This window comes from Sapajus apella, unplaced genomic scaffold, assembly GCF_009761245.1.
Source record: "Sapajus apella isolate SASKATOON/1434 unplaced genomic scaffold, GSC_monkey_1.0 scaffold45, whole genome shotgun sequence".
Classification (NCBI taxonomy): domain Eukaryota; kingdom Metazoa; phylum Chordata; class Mammalia; order Primates; family Cebidae; genus Sapajus; species Sapajus apella.
In genome coordinates, this window is record NW_022436985.1 from 690090 (window position 1) to 713972 (window position 23883).

Genomic DNA, 23883 nt, shown 5'->3' on the forward strand with positions numbered 1-23883 from the left:
CTTCTCCAATTTTTTCTTCTTCCATCCTGGGAAACTGCCAACTACCCCGTTTTGCTGCCCATATCTTTAGCTGCTACTCTTGACTTCATATGATAGGCTGATAGCCCTATACCAGATAAAATTTAGCAAATGTCTTAAGGAGAAACATGACACAATGCCAGACTTCTCTCATTCTTCTTCATTTTTCTTTGTAATTTAGTTTCTTGACATCCTGCTTTCTTAAACTACAAGTTTTATCTTTAGAGATCCTCAGAGATCCTGATAAGGCCAAAGTCTTAGCTTAAGTTTCTATGTGCTTTATGGCTGTCTTCTTGGTCATTTGGCCTTGTGCTATTTAGAAACTAAAACATTCCTCCAAGAGAAATGTAAGGCTCACCTCAGTGTTACACCTGCCTCACTTTTCTCACCAAATTCCTGGCCCTTTAAAACCTGGTTGTCTGTATAGTTTTCCATTCAGGTAAACAAATTTAAACAGAAATAAATTCTATAGATTTTCTTTGTTGCATGGTCTGCAATGTTATTCTTTGCCATATCTGAAATTCTTTACCAATTTGTCAAGCTCCTTTCCTTTTATCTCTCAATTTATGAAATCCTATATCTTCAATGAATAGTTACAATTAAAAAAGAATATCTCCTAGATGAGATATCTTGCCATGTAACTACTCATAATTACATAAAAAGCACACACTCTTTTTAAGGAAAAATATTTATTTATTAAACTTACTTGCAGATTTATTTTTTGATGATTACCATTGTCACATTAGAAACCAATAATATGTTATGGTTATGTGTTTAATTATTTAACTATTTTTATATGGTATCACACAAAAATAAGCCCTTAGAAATGCTTTAGTATTCCAGGCATGCTCACTCACACTCCAAGTCCTCTGTTAAACAAGCCTTCAGCAGACAAAGCTAGATTAGCTCACTGTCTAACTTTACCATTACAGATGGACAAAAAGACCCAATTCTATCTTTTCGGCTTCTGCACTCTCCTATTATTACCACTGAAGACCCTCAAAAAGCTACCAGAGTTGCATTCAGAATTATTCTGCATTTTAGGAAATATAATGTCATTTGGAGTCTCCCTACTTTAATTAACTTTAATTAAAAACAATTTTATTCTACAATTAGAGAGAAGTTTAATGCTTGGCTGAGCTACTACACCAACTCTAGAGAAAAAGAGTGAGTTAAGATGTTCAAATAGCTGTTATCAGCTCTAATTATGTTTGCATGGAGGAAGAACAAGCTAGATAATAGAAAAGTGTTGGATAATTGAAAATGGGGAAAAAGTAACCATCTGAATAAAAGAAAGCATGTCATGCAGTAAAAATGATATCGTCAGAAAAAATTCTCTGCAATTCATAGGTTTGCCTTGGGTCAAGCCATATTTTCTTAAACTGTTTTGGTCATAATAGAAATCAACATAAAATATTTCATCATAGGTAGTTTCACATACATGAAGCTTAGTGAAAAGAGATATTTCTGCTAAGATAATATCTAATAGAGCCTCTAATGTGTTACAAGTTCATTTTATAAGTAAATTTATTATAAAAGATTTTTATTCCCAAAATACTTGTCAGTGGAGAAAATAGTGTATTAAATTATACTGTGAAAGTTTTAACACCTCATTTGATTTTTTTTTTTTTTTTGGCTCTGTCAGTAACATTTTATCTTATTAGACTCGCTATTATCATGATGTAATGTCTAAACAATTGGAGAATATATACTTCTGTATACGCTTTTATCTAGTCAGATCTCCAGCAGAGTCAAAAGGACAATACAAAAAGCCAGAATTATGACATAACATGAAGTACTTTATACCAATGAGATTTAATTTGGTTTTAAAAAAAGAGCATTTTGTGAAATTTTATATCTTTTTTATTACAAGTAATATAACTAAAGAAGCCATCTGAAAGAGTATTTTGACTTAGGTGGAGAAGTACAATAGATATACCATTTACTGAAATAGCTTTTCTTTTCTCACAGATATATCCCAAAGGTAATATCTATTAATATAAAGGTAAGCTGACTGTTCTCTCACAAAGAGGTACTTCCATTTTGATGATGTCCTCCATCAGCTGCTCAAAGGAATGTAATTGCTCTTCTAACATCTAGAAATAGAAAAATCTATTCTTATAAAAAATATTTGTTTTCTTCTGAAATTTTTTCCTATTACCAAAGCAGTATATATATATTCCTTGCATTCTTTTTAAGCATATAATACTGATGCTTCTATATAAAATATAATGCTGAATAAAGACATCTGATGAAAAGCTTTTCTTTTTTACTTTAGAACCTCATTGTCTGACAAGAGAATGCAATTACTTTCCAAATACTAGGCATGCTGAAACAAAGTGAATGATGTTATTATGCAGATGTGTTATTTCCTTGACTTGTTTTCTTACTCTTCATTTTTCTGAAATGCTAAAAGTAGAGAATAAAAATCATAAAGGGAATATTCAGTATGTTTTGCTTTGTATAACTTTTATGTGCAAATAGGAAAGCAAACAAAGAAATGATTAAATTGTGACAATAAACTGAATTATCTTCAATAGCCTACATCTTTGAGGAAGATGGGTAAATTTGAATATATTCCAAAACTTTTGGCTTTTATGCTCTACTTCTAACATGGCCTTGTAAAACAAATCAGCTGGAGATAAGGATTTATTAATAGAATTTAATATTTCTATGGGAGCATATCCTCTTTGAAACTTTAACTAAAGCTATGGAAACTTCATTGATGGAAGTGGATTTATGCAAACAATCAAAAATTAACATAATTCTAAAAGATTCAAGTACTCCTGAAATTTTCAATGTATCCTGATTTAAGAAAACTGTATCTAAAATATCTCTATTAATATACCTAAAATTAATCATTCAAGATTGGAACAATACAACACCCAAACTGGCCAATAATTGCTCTTCCACTGAATTGGATGAATTGAATTGAATAGGGAAAACAGCACAGAACTGGTGGTTGATAAAGAGGAGACTCTAAGCTCATCTAGTTACATAATCCTAAATTAACTAGTTAATCTCCTAGTTCTTCTATGGTTGCAAATTGAAGCAGTTGATTTACCAGATCAGTAGATGTCAAACATAGAGAATGCTTCCCAGTCACCAAATGAGGTAGTAGAATGACACAATTTTCCAACATCTAACAACTCTCCACCTAGTATTATCTGTACTCTGAAATGGGGTCCTGAAACCTGTATTTTTCTATTGGTATTTATGTAATGTATTTAAGCTCTAGCTACATGATCCCCAAGGTTTCTGTCATCGCTATAGCATTTCTTTTGTAATTACTTTTCTATTCGTCATATAAACCATGCACAATATAGTTCTGGTTGCTGAAAACTCAGACAACCCAGAGTATTTGAAGTGCATTACATATGTTGCAACACCCTTGCATGTATTCTTAAAAAATAAAAAAAAACCTTATAGGGTGATTTTTACTTTCTTCTTTTTTATTCCTCTATATTGTATTACATAATATGCAAAACTTGGTTCACAAATAAAGAATAGAGAAATGAAAATTCAGAATGTGGGAGAGAATTTCCAGTCAACTTTTAAGACAATGTTTTAATTATTCAGTAGAATAATTCTTATGTCCATAATCTTGTTATGTATTAACACTTTCTAGATCAGATCTAGTTAAAAATATATGCATAAATTTCATGCCACTAGAATAACAAAATAATATAATCTTCTTGTTACCTAAAAACAAAGTTGGGAATACAATATGTGAACATTGATGTGAAGTATAATTATTTTGACATATTTGAGAGAGTAAATACTCTTGTTTTAAAAATTATAGCCTTTCTATAATATTAGTCACTTTGAAAAAACTACAGAAAAGATAAGCATAAAGAAATAGAATAGTAAAATAGAAAAGGCATTGTGTGTGTGTGTGTGTGTGTGTGTGTGTGTGTGTGTGTGTATACACGTATATATGTCTTTGGAAAGATGAGTAAAAATATAAATAAAATCAAACAACATGAGAGACTATGAAAAATATATACATTATTAAAAATATGAATAATATAGAAGGTCTTAGAATATTCGCCTTTCTCTGAAAAATACTTACTACAAGAGGCAAGAAATTGTTGGAAGAAATCTTTTTGGAGTCATTGAAACTTTCAAAAGACATTTCCTCTGTGAAAAAGAGCAAACAATTCTGAAGATGGAACATATTGAGGCAAAGAAAACCTAGCTAACTGAACTAAAAGGAACATTATTGATAATAGGGAAATTTAATAATTCATAAAATAAAATCAATGATGTAGCAGTTCAGCTTTAGTAACACAGAATTCACAGAGGCAGTTAAGTAATAAAAATAATGATTAAGTTGGAATGGTCAGGAGATCCTAGGTATGCCCATTTTGCATTTCTAACCATGTTAGTGTAGACCAGTTACTGGCAATTAACTTGTGTAAAGCTGGAAGAATTCTCCTTTTTCAAAGACTTGGGACCAGAGATCCCAGGGAAATAATGATTTAACCATTCTCTGAGAATGTATTCTGTAGAATATAGCAATTGCTTCAAATTAGAAAGGTTGAAAGGGTTGGCTAATTACCATAACTTTGACAAAACATTTGTAAAAATACTGAACAGCTGCCTTTTTCAGCTCAAAAATCAATGCAACTAAAACAGTATTATATTGATCCATTAGTATTTTTTATGCCCAATGTGTTAGTCTCTTTTGCATTTTTATAAAGGACTATATTGACTGGATAATTTATGTACAAAAGAGGTTTATTTTGGATCATGGTTCTGCAGGCTTCATAAGAAGTGTAGTGCTAGCATCTGCTTCTGGTGAGTCCTTAGCAAGCTTACAATGATGGCAGAATGCCAAAGGGGAGCCACAAGAGAGGGAGCAAGAGAGAGAGGGAGGAGGTGCCATACCCTTTAAATAACCAGATCTCCTGTGAACTATTTTTTTTTTTTTTGAGAGAGTGTTTTGCTCTTGTTACCCAAGCTGGAGTGCAATGGCGCAAATTCAGCTCACCACAACCTCCACCTCCTGGGTTCCAGCAATTCTCCTGCCTCAGCCTCCCGAGTAGCTGGGACTACAGGTGTGCACCACCATTCCCAGCTAATTTTTGTATTTTTAGTAGAGACGGGGTTTCACCATGTTGACCAGGATGATCTCAATCTCTTGACCTCGTGGTCTACCTGCCTCGGCCTCCCAAAGTTCTGGGATTACAGGCTTGAGTCACCGTACCCGGCCCTGTGAACTCTTTACTGCAGGTAAGGCATCAAGCCATCCATGAGGCATCCACCCTCATGATCCGACACCTCTCTAAGCCCTACCTCCAACATTGGGGGTCACATTTTAACATAAGATTTGGTGGAAACAAATATCCAAATGGTATCATCCAGCTTTTTCAATTATATCCAGGTAGTCTCTTTCTCTTTTATAGCTATAATAAAATGACCAGTTGGGTTACTTAATGTGCAAGTAGTTACATGAATGAAGTTTGTGTGTTCTTTGTTTTCAAAAGGAATGTTATAGCAATTTGGTTATAAAGTTATAGTATGACTATACAAAGTTTTGGTATCTCCTAATTGAGCAGACTTGCTTTTGTTAACCAAACCAGTCTTCCTTTCTGCCTGGCAGTTATTTGCAAAATATGATTGAGTTATGGCCAATAAAATGTGGGTGGAAATGACATATGCCACTTTCAACTTTATCCTATAAGCAACCTCCCAGTCAACAGTCCATTCTCTTTTTATCCTGTCTTCCAACTGAATGCAATGGAATTCAGGGGAGTGCACTAATGAAGCACTAAGAAGCCAAAACATGAAAGGAGGATGGGTCATGAATGACCATTTGCATAACATCCTGGTCTTTACAAGAATAAGAAATAAATTTAAGCTATTAAGATTTGAGGAAAATATTGGTTGTATCATGACCTTAACTAATGTGCTCTAGATACTTCCTTACATGCCTAACAAAATGGGTCTCTCCACAGGTAGGGCATAAAAGCTCAGATGGTACCTGTACCTTAAAGAATCAGACATGATAAGCCAAGGGACTATATTTGGGAGAACAGAAACAAGTTACTCATCCCTTAGAGCCCTCTCCCTCAGAGCCAGGTGTTGGATTGGAAAATATCTGTTTCAAAGTGCATCACATATCTTGCAATGCCCTTGCATCTATTCCTTAGAAAACTGATTTAGTATCCAAAGTGTACAGGCCATAAATCTCCTGTCATTTTCATGATTGAAATTAGCTGTCTGAATTAATCTCTCAGCTCCAAGAGGCAGTTAACTAAAAACAAGTTAGTGCATAATTGTAAAGGAAAATATTCAGAAAATGAAATTTAATTTGTTGATCAAATTGATTATTTTGTGGAGTTTTGCTAGTTTCTAATTATAGCAAGTGCCCTTCATTTAAAACAACTGAATGGGTTGGTTACTCTCACATATGTGAATTCTGTCTGCCTTCCCAAAATGAAGCCATTGATTAGAAAATTTCATGAGTGTAGGCCTGTGCATTAGTCCATTTTCATGCTGCTGATAAAGATATACCAAAGACTGAGCAATTTACAAAAGAAAGAGGTTTAACTGGACTCACAGTTCCACGTGGCTCAGGTGACCTCACAATCATGGCGGAAAGCAAGGTGGAGCAATTCACATCTTACATGGACAGCCACAGCTGAAAAGAGAGCCTGTGCAGAGCAATTCCCATTTTTAAAACCATCAGATCTCATGAGACTCATTCACTATCACAAGAACAGCACAGGAAACACCTGCCCCAATAATTTAGTCACCTCCCACTGGGTCCCTCCCACTGTATGTAGGAATTGTGGGAGTTACAATTCAAAATGATATATATGGTGGGGACACAGCAAACCATATCAGCCTTTAAATTATGTTCCAACATTTATTTGTTGTTTGGAGTGGACACTTATTTTCTACTGTATTTTAAAATACATTTATATTGACCAGGTGTAGTGACTCACAACTGCATTCCCAGCACTTTGGGAGGCCAAGACAGGCAGATCACCTGAGGTTAGAAGTTTGAGACCAGCCTGGCCAACATGGTAAAATCCCATCTTTATTAAAAATACAAAAATTAGCTGGGCATGGTGGTACACACCTGTAGTTCCAGCTACTAGAGAGGCTGAGGCAGGAGAATCACTTGAACCTGGGAGGTGGAGGTTGAAGTGAGACAAGATCATGCCACTGCACTCCAGTTTGGGTGACAGAGTGAGACAACGTCTCAAAAAAAGAAAACAACAACAAACCCCCCAAAACCCCACATTTATATTAAGTTATTTACATACATTTAGATATTTCAAATATATTTACAGTGTATATTTGATTTCTATTATATTTTCTGTTATATTTTGGCTCCATAAGTAAAAGGTTGTTATAGCTATTGCTCTGGCTTTTCAACACATCCTCTCTCTCTATCAGTCTCCCTCTTTTTCATCTTCCTGCCTTCCTGCCTGCCTGCTGGTGCCTCTCTCCTTCTCTCTCTCTTTCAGTCTCTCAAACACACACACACACACACACACACACACACACACACGAGAGAGAGAGAGAGAGAGAGAGAGAGAGAGAGAGAGAGAGAGAAGGAGAGAAATAGAAATATCTGACAGGAGCCTTTCTCTAGCACCAATTGATCTTTTCTAATAATGTCCTCCAATAAGTCTCCTATTTGCTTCAACTAGTTTGTTTTCATCTCTGTCAATTGAATTATCACTACCACTTGGCATTCAATTTTTTTTTGAGAAAACTCATCTCTTATTATTTGATAATTACAGAGCTTATTTTGGTGAGGCAGTTTTATTCCCCAGGAATATTATATATGTTTATATTTTTCTCTTCTATATTTCAAACTTTATTGAGGAATAATTGACAAATAAAATTGTGTATATTTTTGGAATGCAATGTGATGTTTTGATGTGTGTATACATTATGAAATGATTACTACAATTAAGCCAGTTAATATATTCATCACCTCACATATTAATGTGTGTGTGTGTGTGTGTGTGTGTGGTGACAACATTTCAGATCTTCTCTTAGCAGTTTTCAAATATACTTTATCATTAACTATAGTCACCATGCTGAACAATAGATCTCCAGGAATTATTCATCCTTTCTAACCAAAACTTTGACCAATATCTTCCCCTTCCCCATATCCTTAGGATCCCCTGAATGCCTATTTCTTTTTAAATTAAATTCATTTGTGTTTTCAATTGACAAATAAAAATTCCACATATGCATTACCTTACATATTTATTTTTTGTGTGTGTGGTAAAAACACTTAAGTGTACCCACCTTTGGTTTTTAAGAATATAATAAACTGGTATTAACTATAGTTATCGTGTACAAATAGATCACTTGAAATTATCCCTTCTATCTATCTGAAATTTTATATCCTTTGATCAATATTGTCCAACCTCTCTCCTTCAGGCCATGGTTACCACCATTCTACCTTGTTTCTATGAGCATGGCTTTTAAATATTCTACATAAAGTGAGATCATGTGGTATTTGTCTTTCTGTATCTGGTTTATTTCACTTAATTTAATATCTTTCAGATTCATCCATATTGCTGCAAATAATAGGATTTCCTTCTTTTTTAAGGCTGAATAGTATTCCATTGTGTATATATAACTCATTTCCTTTACACATATGTTAATGGATACTTAGGCTAATTTAATGTCTTAGCTATTGCGAATAATGCTGGAATAAACATGGAGTGCAGATATCTCTTCTACATACTGATTTCATTATCTTAGGATGTATATGTATATGTGATTGCTGGGTCATATGGTAGTTCTATTTTTAATATTTTGAGTAATCTACATACTGTTTTCCATAATAGTTATACTAATTAACATTCCCACAAACAGTGTGCAAGTGTCCCCTTTTCACCATCCTCACCAACAGTTGTTGTCTTTCATCTTTTTTGATATTTGCTATTCTAATACGTGTGAGATGATACCTCATTATGGTTTAAAATTGGATTTCCCTAACGATTAATGATAGTGAGCATTTTTTCATATGCTTGTTGGCCATTTGCATACCTTATTTTGAGAAATATCTATGCAGGTCCTTTGCCTGTTTTTTAATTGGATTTGTTTTCTTGCTACTGAATTGAGTAAGAATATTTTAAGTCATCTGTTGTCTGCTAGTGTTACTGACCAATTTAGCCTTTGCTGAATGTGTTAATGTTAAGAATACTAAATGTTATTACAAATGCAATTTCATGAGCAGGATGACTCATTATGTGGGCACTAGCAAGATTTATGCCATTACTGTTACAGTGTCAGACTTCCTATATTGCCTTGTTTTATAATTAACTACAGTGACATAAATAATTCCTGCTCTTACTCACACTAGGGCATGTTACCTATAGTTCCCCATGTGAGAAGCAGCTAAATTCAAATTGGAACTAAAATTTGCATGGTCTACCCTTGTAACTTCTAATTCTGTCTGATTTTAAAGACACTTATTTTTTTGTTTTGTTTTGTTTTGCTTTATGGCATATTGCCATAGCATATTTCTCCAAATCAACAGCTGTTAACATTTCTGAAAAATGATGACTTAACCTTTTTGAGATATCTCCAAGATTGCTGAAAGTGTATTTTATGTGTAATATTTTCCATTATTTAAAATCAGATATTTCCAATAAGTAGCCCTAAATTTGGCATGGGATTTACTAATAAACCTCCAGAAATTGAAAATGTTACTATACTAAGAAATTATAATGGCATCTAATATAGACCATTCATATAAAAATCATGTATATCGATTGACCATATTTATTGATGTGGGTCTAGTATACTCCCTAAAGTTACTTATACCTAGAATCTCATAAATGTCGAACATTTAGAAAATTTTGGAGTCTTTTTTCCTCCCAATTTTAATATAAATTACATACAACATAAAATTTGCCATCTTAACCATTTTAAGTGTGCAATTCAGTGGGATTAAAGACATTTATAATGCAGTACAACCATAACTGCCATCCATCTCTATAACTTATTTTGTAACCTGAAACTCTATATCCATTAAACAGTAATTCTTCATTTCCCCTCCAACCTTTAACCCCTGGAAACCACCATTCTACTTTCTGTCTCTATGAATTTGACTTCTCTGGGTACTTCATATAAGTGGAATCATACATTTATTTGTCCTTTTGTGACTGGCTTATATCACACAGAATAATGTCCTCAAAGTTAACCGATTCTGACATGAAATATTTCACAATTTCCTTCCCTTATAAGGTGGAATAATAATCCATCGTATGTATATATCACATTTTGCTTATCAATAAATTCATAATCAACACTTTGGCTGCTTCCCCATTTTAGCTATTGTGAATAATGCAGCCATGTATGTGGTTGTACAAATGTCTCTTTGAGACCCTATTTTCTTTTGTATATATACCCAGAGTAGATTTGCTGGATCACAAAGTAATTTTATTTTTAATTTTTTGAGTAACTGACATACAGTTATCCATAGTGGTTAGACAAACATTTCCACCAACAGTGCACAAGGGTTGCAATTTCTCCACATCCTTGCCAACACTTGTTATTTTCTGGTTATTTTGATAGTAGCTATGCTATTGAGTGTGAGCTGCTATTTCATTGTAGTTTTAATTTGCATTTTCTAATGATTAGTGATTTTGTGAGCATCTTTTCAGGTGCTTATTGGCCATTCATATATCTTCTTTGGAGAATTCTATTCAAGTCCTCTGCCCATTTTTGAATTGGGTTTTTTTGTTTGTTTGTTTTATGTTGACTTTCTCTTACTTCTCTATATATTCTGGATATTAATTCCTTATTATGAATTAGGTTGTGTGTTTGTTGTTGTTGTTGAGTTTTAGGAGTTATTTGTATACTCTGGATATTAATCCCTTATCAGCTATATGATTTAGAAATATTTTGTCCCATCTTGTAAGTTGCCTTTTTACTCTGTTGATATTGTCTTTAGATGCATGCATTTAAAAATTTTATGAAACCTAATTTGTCTGTTTTTTTTATTTTGTTGTCTGTGCCTTTCATGTCATATCAAATAAATCATTGCCAATTCCAGTGTCATGAAACTTTTGCTCTATGAAAAATCTTGTAGTCTTGTCTGCAGAATTACTCATATATATACACACACTCCCACACATGCACATACATATGTGTATATGTATATATGTAGAATTTATAGTAGGCTGTCTCCAATTTTGTTTGTCTACCTAATTATTGAGTGGTGGAGATTATGTTTTCTTATGATCTGTTGAAAGCAAGGTAATTAATAGAGAACAAAGGATGCAAGTTGGGGAATTACCTTTGAGCCAATGCTGTTCGGTTGTAGAGGTTCAAAATTTTGAATGATTGTGTTGAACACAGTGAAGAATAAGTTATTCTGGACAGTATGGAAAGAAATGACACATAGAAAATAATATCCATGAACCCATGCTAGGCCAGTTAGAACCCATGCTTTTTCACAAGGCAGATTCTGTAATGAGGCAACAAATTAATATCAAACTGATATCAATAAAGCAAAGTTCAGAACCCATATCCTGGTCAGGGCTCCCTTTAAAATGAAATCTCTCTATTATATACCTGTGTCTAAGATCATATTTTTCTATTTAAAAACAACTATTATATACCAATGACTAAAGTTTTAGGTAAATTTTATGGAACACTTCTACTTAACAGTGAAATGCATAAAAGAGTTAAGAAATGTATTCACTGAAAACAAATGTTTTAATCCATAATATTTACAGCTCGGCTGTCTGGATAATTTAAATGTCCAGAATGAAGTATACTCTGAAGAGTATAATTTTATCATCATGTGAGATAGATCTAATTGATCAACTGTATTCACTTTACCTTGGTACTTAAACATATAATTTTCTCTACAGTCAAATAATAAAAGATCTGGAGTTGTATTTAACATCATTCTTAGTGGATGATATCATAGGGGAGATAAAAGTTCAATGCCAAATTTATCTTCTCTGAGTTTAAATATATGTCTTAAATCTGATAGCAAAATGATTTATAAAAAGACACTATTCCAAAAATAAAAATTATCTCATTTTAAAGTTAATCTTGTAAATTGCTTTAGAAGTCAGTAGGATCTAGGTAATCTATAGCATTGTGTAGAACGTGACACAAGCCCACTTTTTTAGAGCGGTTCCTCCTTGCCTACATTATTATTCTTTTTTAAACAATCATGACACAACAAATTGAGTATAGCATTTATCATGCTTTTTTTAAAAAATGTAAGAATAGTAATTAATTGAGTGTTTTTTTGGTAAGGGGGTCACAGAGAAAACTTTTAGCAGAAAGTTACTTACCCAGATTCTATGCCTGAAACTTCACTCTCTAAAGCCATGAAGTTGATACCTTGGAATAATTTTTCTTGAGTGTCAAACAAATGTAACTGCTGATCTGAGAGCAACAAAGAAGTTTTACAATTTAAAACTTTTTGCAAATAGATCATTATTTGTTTTCTATTTAAACCAGAAAAAAAAAAAGTTTCTATTTAGCAGAAAGTTACTTACCCCGAGTAGAGTCTATGCCTAAAACTTCACTCTCAACTAAAGCCATGAAGTTGATACCTCGGGATAATTTTTCTTGAGTGTCAAATAAATATAACTGTTAATCTTAGAGCAGCAAAGAAGTTCACCATTATTTAAAACTTTGTGCAAATGGATCATTATTTTATTTTATTTAAACCACAATAAAAAAGGTTTTAAATTTAACAGTTGATTACTGCTTGTTCTATTACCATCATTCTCAATGTAATTAATGTTATAAATCCATAGAATTTCAGGATTCAAGGAATTTTTACGACTTTAAGCCCTCAGAGTACAAACAAATTTTGCAATGATGAGATGTGGGCAAAACTGAACAACTGTATAAAATTTTTCTTAAACCACAGACAGTAAACTTAAATGCTTTTGTATCCTTGGGGTGTGTTTTTTTTTAAATATTTTTCTTTAGGTTCAGGGGTACATTTGCAGGTTTGCTATATAGGTAAACTTGTGTTACAGGGGATTGTTGTACAGATTATTTCATCACTCAGGTACTAAGCCTAGTACCACTAGATGTTTTTTCTGATCCTTTCTCCTCCCATCCTCCATCCTCAAGTAGGCCCCAGTGTCTGTTGTTCCCCTTTCTATGTTCATGAGTTCTCATTATTTAGCTCCCACTTATAACCGAGAACATGTGGTATTTGGTTTTCTTTTTCTGAATTGGTTTGCTAAGGACAGTGATCTCCAGCTCCATCTATCTTCCTGCAAAGGACATGATTTCATTCTTTTTTATGACTGCATAGTATTTGATGGTATATATGTACTATATTTTCTGTATCAAATCTGTCATTGATGGGCATTTAGGTTGGTTCCATGTCTTTCCTATTGTGAATAATGCTTCAATGAACATTCACATGCATGTGTCTTTATGGTGGAATGATTTATCTTCCTTTGGTTTTATACTGAGTAATGGGATTGCTGGGTTGAGTGGTTGTTCTGTTGTTTGCTCTTTGAGGAATCACTACACTGCTTTCCACAATAGCCAAACCAATTTACTCTCCTACAAACAGTATATAAGCATTTTTCTTTCTCTGCAGCTTTGCCAGCATCTGTCATTTTTTTACTTTTAATCATAGCCATTCTGACTGGCGTGGGATGGTATTTCGCTGTGGTTTTGTTTGCATTTCTCTAATGATCAGTGATGTTGCACTTTTCTTCATATGCCTGTTGGCCACATGTTTGTCTTCTTTAGAAAAGTGTCTCTTCATTTCCTTTGGTTATTTTTCAATGATGTTACTTTTTCCTATAAATTTATTTAAGTTCCTTGTAGGTGCTGCATATTAGACTTTTTTAAGATGCATAGTTTGCAAATATTTTCTTCTTCTATGGGTTGTCTGTTTATTTTGTTTATAGTTTCTTTCACTGTGTAGAAGCTCCTAAGTTTCATTAGATCCCATTTGTGAATATTTTCTTTTGTTGCAATTGCTTTTGGTATCTTTTATTGTGAAATCTTTGCCCATTCTTTTGTCCAGAATGATATTGCTAAGGTTATCTTCCAGAATTTTTATAGTTTTGGGTTTTACAGTTGTGTTTAATTTATCTTCAGTTGATTTTTGTATATGGTATAAGAAAGGAACCCAGTTTCAATCTTCCGCATATGGCTAGCCAGTTGTCTCAGCACGATTTATTGAATAGGAAGTTCTTTCTCCATCTCTTGTTTTTTTCAACTTTGTTGGAGATCAGATGGTTCTAGATGTGTGGCATTATTTCTGGGCTCTCTATTCCATTTCATTGGCCTGTGTGTCTGTTTATCTTTGGTGTTTATATAAACACAATATTATAAAGTCTTTAAAAGGAAGGTCCTCTATTTATATATCTTCATATATATTCATATTAGCCAAAATGCATAGCAGAATATTTTGCATGTAATATTCAATCAGTCAATGTATGCTGATTTACTGAGTTAAATTTGGCTCATGCCAGATTGATGGTAACATAAGAAATGCGGCACAACAAAGTAAGATGCTTTCCTTTTTTTTTTTTTTTTTGCTCAGATTAAATACTATAGCAACTTGGATGACTCCCACCAGAATATATATATATATATATATATACACACACACACACACACACATACACATATATAGATACACAAATAAATATATATAGATATATAGATACACAAATATATATATACACATATAGATTCACAAATATATATATATATATATATATATATATATATACACAAAAAAAATATTATAGCAATGTTATCCAAAGTATTAGGCTACTGTCAATGTATATATGTTATTAGAACTTCTTGCAACTTGTACAGATGAAAAAACCTTTTCATATGTGTTTGCAGATGATTAAGATGTGGTCATTAGGTTGAGTCCTAATCCAGTATGACTGTGTCCTTAAAAAGGGGAAATTTGGTTGCAGAAGCATACATATATGGAGAATACCAAGTGAGGATAAAGGCAGAGATCAAGGTTTCTTATTGTTTCTGATGACAAGGAACACTGAGGATTGCCAGCAAAATGCCAAGAGCCAGGAGAGAAGATGGAACACATTCTCCTTCACAGCCCTGAAAAGGAACCAGCCATGCCCATATCATGATCAACTCCTAACCTTCAGAACTACTAAACAGTAAATTTCTGTCATTTAAGACACCACTCAGTTTGTGGTACTTTGTTATGGCAGCCTTAGAAAACTAATACAATATATATGAATCATAAACAACTTCAAACTTGAATATAGCTGCTTAGGTGGTATAAAATTTGATTCTGGTCCAGGTATGGTGGCTTACACTTGTAATCCCAGAACTTTGGGAGGCCAAGTCAGGTGGATCATGAGGTCAGGAGTTCAAGACAGGCCTGGCCAAGATGGTGAAACTCCGTCTCTACTAAAAATATTTTAAAAATTAGCTGAGCATGGTGGTGGGCACTTGTAATCTCAGCTACTCAGGAGGCTGAGGCAGAGAATTGCTTGAACCCTGGAGGCAGAGGTTGCTGTGAGCTAAGATTGCACCACTATACTCCAGCCTGAGCGACAGAGTGAGACTCTGTCTCAAAAAAAAAAAAAAAAAAATGGTTACCACGTTTAAACTTAAACTTTACAATGTGCTTTCTGAGGCAAGAATAAATGTTTGGGATTCAAAGTCGACAATCATCTATAGACAATGTCTAATTTGGTCAAAATAGGAGGAAAAAAAAGAATCTGTTTACAGAACAGGATTGGAAGTGAAAATAGAAAAGAACCATAAAATGAACTGGTACAGTAAAATAATCATAGAATTTTGTTCTTTCCCTGTTTCATTTGTCCACTTTTTTTATTTTTATCAATTTTATTAGTATTTCTTATTTTATTCACCAATAATAAAGTGTATATAAATTATATTTTCTTATAGTTGGGAGGAGGTAAAAGGAATACCTTTTTTTTACTTCCAGTAATATAATTAAAAAGAAATTGAAAGGCATATCATTTAGATTATACATACACATTTTTTAAACTACTGTATTTAATTACCTTGAACCTCAATTCTATACTCCATAGTATCTAAGTACTTCATTTTTTTTTCTTCAGTCTTCTACTATCTTTGATGCATTTTCTATAATGCTATGTTGGGCTCTTTGGGAAATAGCTTCTGGTATGCAGTTTAACATCAAGAATGTTTTTAAGAATCTTTGAGATTAACACTCAGAAGGGAGGGGGAGGAAGGATTGAGCAGAAGAAGAAGTTGAGCAGTAATCCAAACTCAACAGCCACCTGTGGGGGCACTTTGGAGACAGACTGGACCTTCAGAGTTGTTCTAAACTGGGCTAAGATAGTTGGCCTTTATACCTTTGCACAGATCAGTCACTGGATGTGGGCCATTGCAGGAATGAGTGTGACATTGTGCAAGGTGGCTCTCTGCAGCTAAGTCAATCGTTTGAAAGCACTGACTGTTCAGAGCTGTCAGGCAACGTCACTCTCCCACCAGCTGAGGCAGTAAGTCCTTCATTGAAAAGAACCTCAGGATTGGATCACCATGTCCATTAGATAGAAGAATTAATATCCTCATGAGTTTATCTCACCTTACTGTAAAAGATGTTCTAATAATCTATGAAAAATTTTAACATTGGGATCATTTCAATTACTAGAAGAAGGATGTCATATTTAAAAATTTTATTGATGAAAAATTATTTCATGAAAGAAATAATCATCCACTAATTTAAATTTTTAGTTTTAAGATACCCAATCTGTTCCCATGTTGACTTTGCTGGAGACAGAGTTCACCTCTATGTATAAATGCCTTCTGAAATTTTGAGTGCTAAATGATTTTCTACATTGGTGGATGTTGACCTGAACTTTCTTTTTTCTATATACTTTAAGTTCTGGGATACATGTGCAGAACGTGCAGGTTTGTTACACAGGTATACATGTGCTATGGTGGTTTGCTGCACCCATCAACCCATCATCTACATTAGGCATTTCTCCTAATGCTTTCCCTCCCCTACCCCCACCCCGACAGGCCCCAGTGTGTGATGTTCTCCTCCCTGTGTCCATGTGTTCTCATTGTTCAACTCCCACTTATGAGTGAGAACATGTGGTGTTTGGTTTTCTGTTCCTGTGCTAATTTGCTGAGAATGATGGTTTCCAGCCTCATCCATGTCCCTGCAAAGGACATGAACTCATCCTTTTTTATGGTCACATTTTCTTTATCCAGTCTATCATTGATGGGCATTTGGGTTGGTTCCAGGTCTTTGTTATTGTGAACAGTGCTGCAATAAACATACGTGTGCATGTGTCTTTATAGTAGAATGATTTATAATCCTTTTGGTATATACCTAGTAATGGGATTGCTGGGTCAAATGGTATTTCTAGTTCTAGATCCTTGAGGAATCACCACACTGTCTTTCACAATGGTTGAACTAATGTACACTCCCACCAACATTGTGTAAAAACATTCTTATCTATCCACATCTTCTCCAGCATCTGTTGTTTCCTGACTTTTTAATGATCGCCATTCTAACTGGTGTGAGATGGTATCTCATTGTTTTGATTTGCATTTCTCTAATGACCAGTGGTTATGAGCTTTTTTTCATATTTTTGTTGGCTACATAAATGTTTTCTTTTGGGAAGTGCTTGTTCATATCCTTTTTCCACTTTTTGATGGAGTTGTTTTTTTCTTAAATTTGTTTCGTTCCTTGGATTTGAGAAGAGTGCACAAGGCATCAAAGTGTTGCCGCAGCAATGACAGGTCTTTACATGTTAGCATAATATCATCAATGTAATGAAACTGTTTAACAGCATGTGGCAGTGGACATAAAGTTAAATCTCTAGCAATTATTCCATGACAAATATTGGGGTATGGAGATAACCCTGGGGCAACACTTGGAATGGTCATTGATGGTCATTTGAAGGAAAAGCAAGTTGGTCCTGTGAGTCAGAGTGCAAAGGGATGGTAAAGAAGGAATTATCTAAATTTACCACAGCATGAGTTAACGTGCATTATGCACCCGTGTCCACTAAAGCTAAGCTTCTCTGCTTGTCTTTGGACTTCACTATATTGTAGATGCCACATGGGGCCTCCAGTTACATCCTACTGCTCACACATGAAGGCAACCTTGGCCCCACCTGTAATCTGTGAGCTGAGGAGGAGTACACCCCTGGAACACAGAGATGAGATTCTTTTAGATATAGGTTTTTTGATCCTTCTACCTCTTTTGATGGGGCACTAGTAAGGGTTTAAACTGTTCATCAGGAGTTGTATCTTTCCAAAGGCCACTGATACTGCATTTGGTTGTTCTATTATTTCTTTGTCTATCCAGGCAAAAATCAGATGATACCATACTTCTTTACTAGTAATCCTAACTGCACATTTTTGGCCTCCCTTATTTTGGTCTCCCTTTTTTTGGTCCAGCAGTCTCTTATTTCTCTCGTTTTCCCTTTCTCTTTAATGGCCAATTGGACTTTATCTGTTCCTTTTCCATCTTTCCAAGATCAGCTATGGCTTTTCCCATATTATATTTATCTTGTACCACAAGGAACCTCCAGAGGAATATGAGAGGGTCATGCCACTCCCAGGGGGAATTTTATAACAATTTGATTTTGTACATGAATGTCAACAGCAGTATTCATATTTCTATGCAGACAAAAGATGGATATACCACAGATGTCAATGAACTGATGAATGAATAAACAAAATGTAGTATATCTTTGCAATAGAATATTATCCAGCCATAAAAGGGAATGAAGCACTGGTACACGCCATAACATGGATGAACCTTGAAAACATCATGCTAAGAAAAAGTTTATGACAGACACAAAAGGTCACATCTTGTATGATTCAATTTATATGAAATATGTAGATTAAGCAAATCCATTGAGATAGAAAACAGATCAATGATTTCCAGGGTTTTGGGGTAAGGAGGAAAGAGAAGTGACTATGTAATGGGTACAGGTTTTCTTTTGGGGTGACAAAAGTATACTGGAACTAGATAGTGAAAATGGTTGTTCCTTGTGGTGAATATACTAAACACCACTGAGTTGTACACAATAAACAGTTAAAATGGTGAATTTAATGTTGTTAGTCAACCTTTGAGTCTCAACTGAAATGTTGGGCCTTAATGCTGTAAGGTCAAGGTGGCTGATCTAAAAAAAACTCAAAAAAAAAAATGCTGTACAAAATTGATAGTTTACATTCTTTTAAAGTTTAGTTTCACCTTAAAGTTGAAACACTTCTTGCCAAATATTTGAAATGGGTGTGATTTTGTCTTAAAACCCAAGTGAAAGAACATTTGAGAACCCTTCCCCTTTTATTACTTATAATAGCATATAATGATAAACAATTTTCTTGTTCTTTCAGAAAGTTATTTAGCTCAATAGATACTAAGAGCTGCCACCAAGTAAAAAAAAAATCTGTAATTGATTTAAAAACAGTGATTTGGATTATACAATTAGGTCTAATTATTATATTTTATTAAATTATAAACTTACTAAAATCACTTTTGGTGTATTCTCTGTCATAGATTTGTGACAGCTATTTCCAAACTTGTTACTCTCCGAACAATAATTTTCATCTGTAAGACTTTTGTCAGTGGAACCCTAGACCTTAATGACATTAATTTAAATAGGTTATTGCACTGATTTTAAACTCTTCTTCCTCATTGTAGTCAAAACTAATCCAACTTAAAGAGGCCACATCTACCCAGCAGCTTGCCTTGAAAGTGCAGTCATGCTCTCTAAGTACCGGCAGCACAATCATTGATTTTAGAATCAATGGAACACCACGGTCAGACTAGGTCTCTGCTTGGCAGCTGGAAAATGAGTTAGAAAATTTCAAACTTTATACAATAAAAGCAAGTAAACATTAAATTGCATAAAATTATGTCTATTTTGGCTGCTTGTATCTTAGAAGTCAGCTGAAAGCAGACATGAAATGGGGTCCAACATTCAACTATAGGAATTTGAGAACTAACCAGCCATCCCTGACCTTGTAGTCTAATGCCTAAGATTCCAGTTGAGAGGCAAATGTTGATTTCTTCTGAAGAACTCTTTTTTAGATATTTCATTTTGAATTTTTTATCAGTTTTCAAAAACTGGAATCCTGGCTTGCAGGCTTAAATATGAATGTATTCCCTCAAAACACTCACAGCAAAAAGCCCAGGATTCTTTTATAAGCAACAACTTGACAAATGTTGAGTTTATTGCTGGGATAGTAGGTAAAATATGCTTGGTGGAATAAATGCCAAGTGGCAGTTTGATCTCATAATTAAGTGACAAAGTGGAAATATTAATTTTTTTCAAATTCATATGGATTTTAGGTGAGATTATACTAAGTAACAGAAAATTTGTTCTTTGAATTTTTTGTAAGCAACTTCTGGCCCCCTAATGCCCCTCCACCAGTGCTTTTAACTGGATTAACTGTGAAAATAGTGGCAAATTGTAAAGAATATTTGTCCTTAATCTTCTTCATATAGTTTTGGAGAGTCAATGTTAAGTTACAGTGTATTTTATTTTACTTTTGCCGACATCTCTAACCCTGAATAGCTAAAATTCTAACACACTGTATGCAATTTGTACTTAACTTTCTTTGTGCCTTTAGTGTTTTGACAGATGGCTGCTGCCAAGAATCAGCTTGGGTGGGGAGCTAAAGTTACAAGGAATATAAGAATTTGCATGCATAGCTGATATCCCTTAGGCTTTTTTTCTGTACTCCAAATGATAAACAGAGACCTGAGCCAGAGCTCCTGCCTTCTGGGATGGCCCTTACCAATGATGGTCTCTTGACTGAGTCCCAGGTCCCCAGTCTGTAAATCAGACATAATTTTGTTTGTCATCCCCTTTATTTCATCAGGGGATTCTAAGGATTGCAAAACCACATAGCACTTCACAATACAAAATGCTATGGTAATGGTTAAAATGAAGAATTATCGTGTCCTGCCAATGAGTAATCTACTCTCAGGGAGCAAGTTAAGCATCTGGGATGTGAATTAACTCTCTCCCACCATCGGGGCACCATTTTGCGCTGAAAGCTGGAGGGTATATAACCTTACATTATTTCTAAATGAGGCCAAAATACTTCTGCCCTTCCCACTATGCTAACATTTTATAACTAAAAATTTACAAGGAGTTATTAGACAGTCTTGGCAAATTCTAAAAATTAAGCCTAGAAGATTATTATAGCTTAATATGTAATTATTGATGCAATTGCCAATATTTATTCCTTTAAAATAAAATATTTTTATCCTTTCAGGTTTTCCTCCCCGAAATCTTCTTCAAAGACTGAAAGTATGAACAATAGTATTGAAGTTGTCCTATGCAGCTCATTATAGCTTTATGATTTATTAATTTATACAAACTTATTTTCATTCTATTAAGTTATTCACTACAAAGTGATATGTGTTCTTCACATTTACACCGTATTTTCTTAGTTAATAATCCATTTATATTTGTTAGCTAGGGCTGCCATAACAAAATACCGCAAATTAGTTGTCTTAAACAACAGAAAGTGTGGTCGCATGATCTGGAGATTAGAAAACCCAGATCAAGTTGCTGGCAGAGCTGGTTCCTTCAGAGGCCTATGAAGGAGGCTGCCTCCAGGCCTGTCTCCTAGGTGCTAGTGGTTTCTCTGGAATCTTTGATGTTCCCCAGTTTCTTCTGCATCACCCTGATCTCTGTCTTCATCTTCACATGCTGTTCTCCCTGTCTGCATGTCTGTGTCCAGATTTCTCCTATATATAAAACGCTCAACTTAATGAATTAGGGACCCACCTTACTCCAATATGACTTCATCTTAAATTAACTAATTATATCTGCAACAACCCTGTTTCCAAATAAGGTCACTTTCTGAGGTAGTAGAAATTAGGATTTCAACTATGAATTTGGGGAGGAGAGACATAATTATAACAAAATTTTATTAAGTCTAAATTAAATGTATTGATGTGACAGGAGACCATAACTGATTACAGTTAAATTTATATTAGAGGCCGTGTTTATTTTTTCACAGTCCACATGGCTTTTTAGATTTTAATCATATATCCTTTCAGATTTCATTTATCATGTTTATAGTGTTCTCATTGATTTCATTCAGGTGTCTTAGGAAAGATGCTCTTTCCTATTCCTTTTAGAGTAATTTCTGCATTTTTAGGGTCCATAGTTTCATTACCATTTTGGGGGTTACCACTGAATACATATGTTGTGTATTATCTATTCCCCCCAAAATTAATAAATTCTTGAAAGCCAGGCACTTGAAGCCAAGATTTTTTTCTACCTGGCAGTAGATACATAACTTTGGGCAAGTGAGTCTCTGTATCTGTAAACAAATTAATAATATTTTAATGGAGTGTTGGAGAGGATTAAGTAAGATACTGAAAATAAAGTAGGAAACACTCTTAGCATAATGCTTGAGACTTGGCAAATGCTCCGATAATTTTCTTGTTTTTGTTTCATTATTCAAAATGGCCTACTGCAAAATCTGCAAATTGAATGGAAAACTATGCAGCCCTTTTTCCAGGTCATTTAACAAAGTTTACATAAGGTTGTGTCATTTTTTTTCTTCATTAGGTTGCTATACCAAATGATCCTTTCTCAAAATTTCAAATAGCTTTAAACAACAAAGGCATTTTTTTAATTTTGCTTTTTCCTTTTTTCCTTTCCTTTTGTATTTCAGCAGTACTTCTGCCTCTTTCAGCAGTAAAGACAGTACTTCTACTGTCTTTCAGTAGTACTTCTGCTCCTGCCACACATTTTTTTCCTTATTCAAGAATTCAGGCTTAAAATGGAGCCTAAACACCTTATTTAGAACATGCTATCTTTGTGACAGAGGAAAGGAGACCAACCAAAACTTAGAGTGTACCTTGCAGCTTCTGCACACAGGTGACATACTATTTCTTCTACTCACATTTTTGTGGTTAGAGCAAATCATTTGAACAAATATGGTGTAAAGAGATTGGGAAGTATATTCCTTACATAGAAAGACACAGAAAGTCACATGATGAAATGTAGAAATGTGTAATCTTCCAACAGGGGAGGGGGCAGAAAATAATTTGGAACATGACGCAAAGATCAGTCACAATTCTGATACCTGAAAAACATCAGTATTAATAATTTTCTCTTCATAGGTCTGTCTTTTTAATTCTTCTTAATCTAGAAAAACAAAATAATTGTAGTCTTGAAATGACTACATTTCATTGCCTTCAAAGAAGGCTCTTCAAAAAACATCTAATCGGCATACTTTCATCCACATACATGACTACTTTCTTCAAACTCCTAAACTAACATAATGTTTCCTTATATGGAGATTCATATTGACTTTCCTGTAATTTATATTCCAAATAATTAGTGGTCTGTTAAACATCATTTGCTTTTGCCTACATAGGAAAACTTCCTGATTTTTGGTAATAGTACCCCATTTAAAAACTACCCAATAACAAATGTAAACAAAAAATAAAATTCTTAGGATCCCCCAACCATCTGAATGGATTTCCTCCTCAGCCAGGGCACTCTAAAATTTAACCTGAAAGACTGGTTCAGGCCATGATCAGAAGTGGAAGTCAGACAAGCCTCATTTACCCTCCAGCGTTAACATCAACACAGACCTTAAATCTGATTAAAAAAAAAAAAAAACAAAAAAACCACCAAAAACATTTACAATTTATTTCCTTTTAAGTGTGTTACCTGGAGGCTTCATCTGCGTGATAAAACTTTTGTCTCCACAACCTGTTATCATAACCCAGACATTCCTTTCTATTGACAATAACTCTTTCAACCAATTACCAATAAGGAAAATTTTAAATTTACATATGACCTGGAACCTTCCTCCACCCCCATCCTCCCATTTCAAGTTGTCCCGCCTTCCTGGACTGGACGAATGTACTCAGGAACTCCTGAGGGCTGTGTC

At 34.2% G+C, this 23883-nt stretch overlaps 1 long non-coding RNA gene across 2 annotated transcripts in view; it reads right to left on the reverse strand.

The window, feature by feature from the left end:
• Positions 1-804: 804 nt before the first annotated feature.
• Positions 805-23883, reverse strand: part of LOC116524389 — a 61051-nt gene continuing 37972 nt past the window's right edge. Inside the window, exons 2-5 of one of the 2 annotated variants that reach the window (XR_004257311.1) lie at positions 12318-12411; positions 11303-11473; positions 6584-6677; positions 805-2114 (exon numbers count right to left, since the gene is read on the reverse strand). This is a non-coding gene — a long non-coding RNA (uncharacterized LOC116524389). Of the gene's footprint in view, positions 2115-6520; positions 6678-11302; positions 11474-12317; positions 12412-23883 lie in introns of those variants that run through there. The other variant, XR_004257310.1, reaches the window with a different exon arrangement.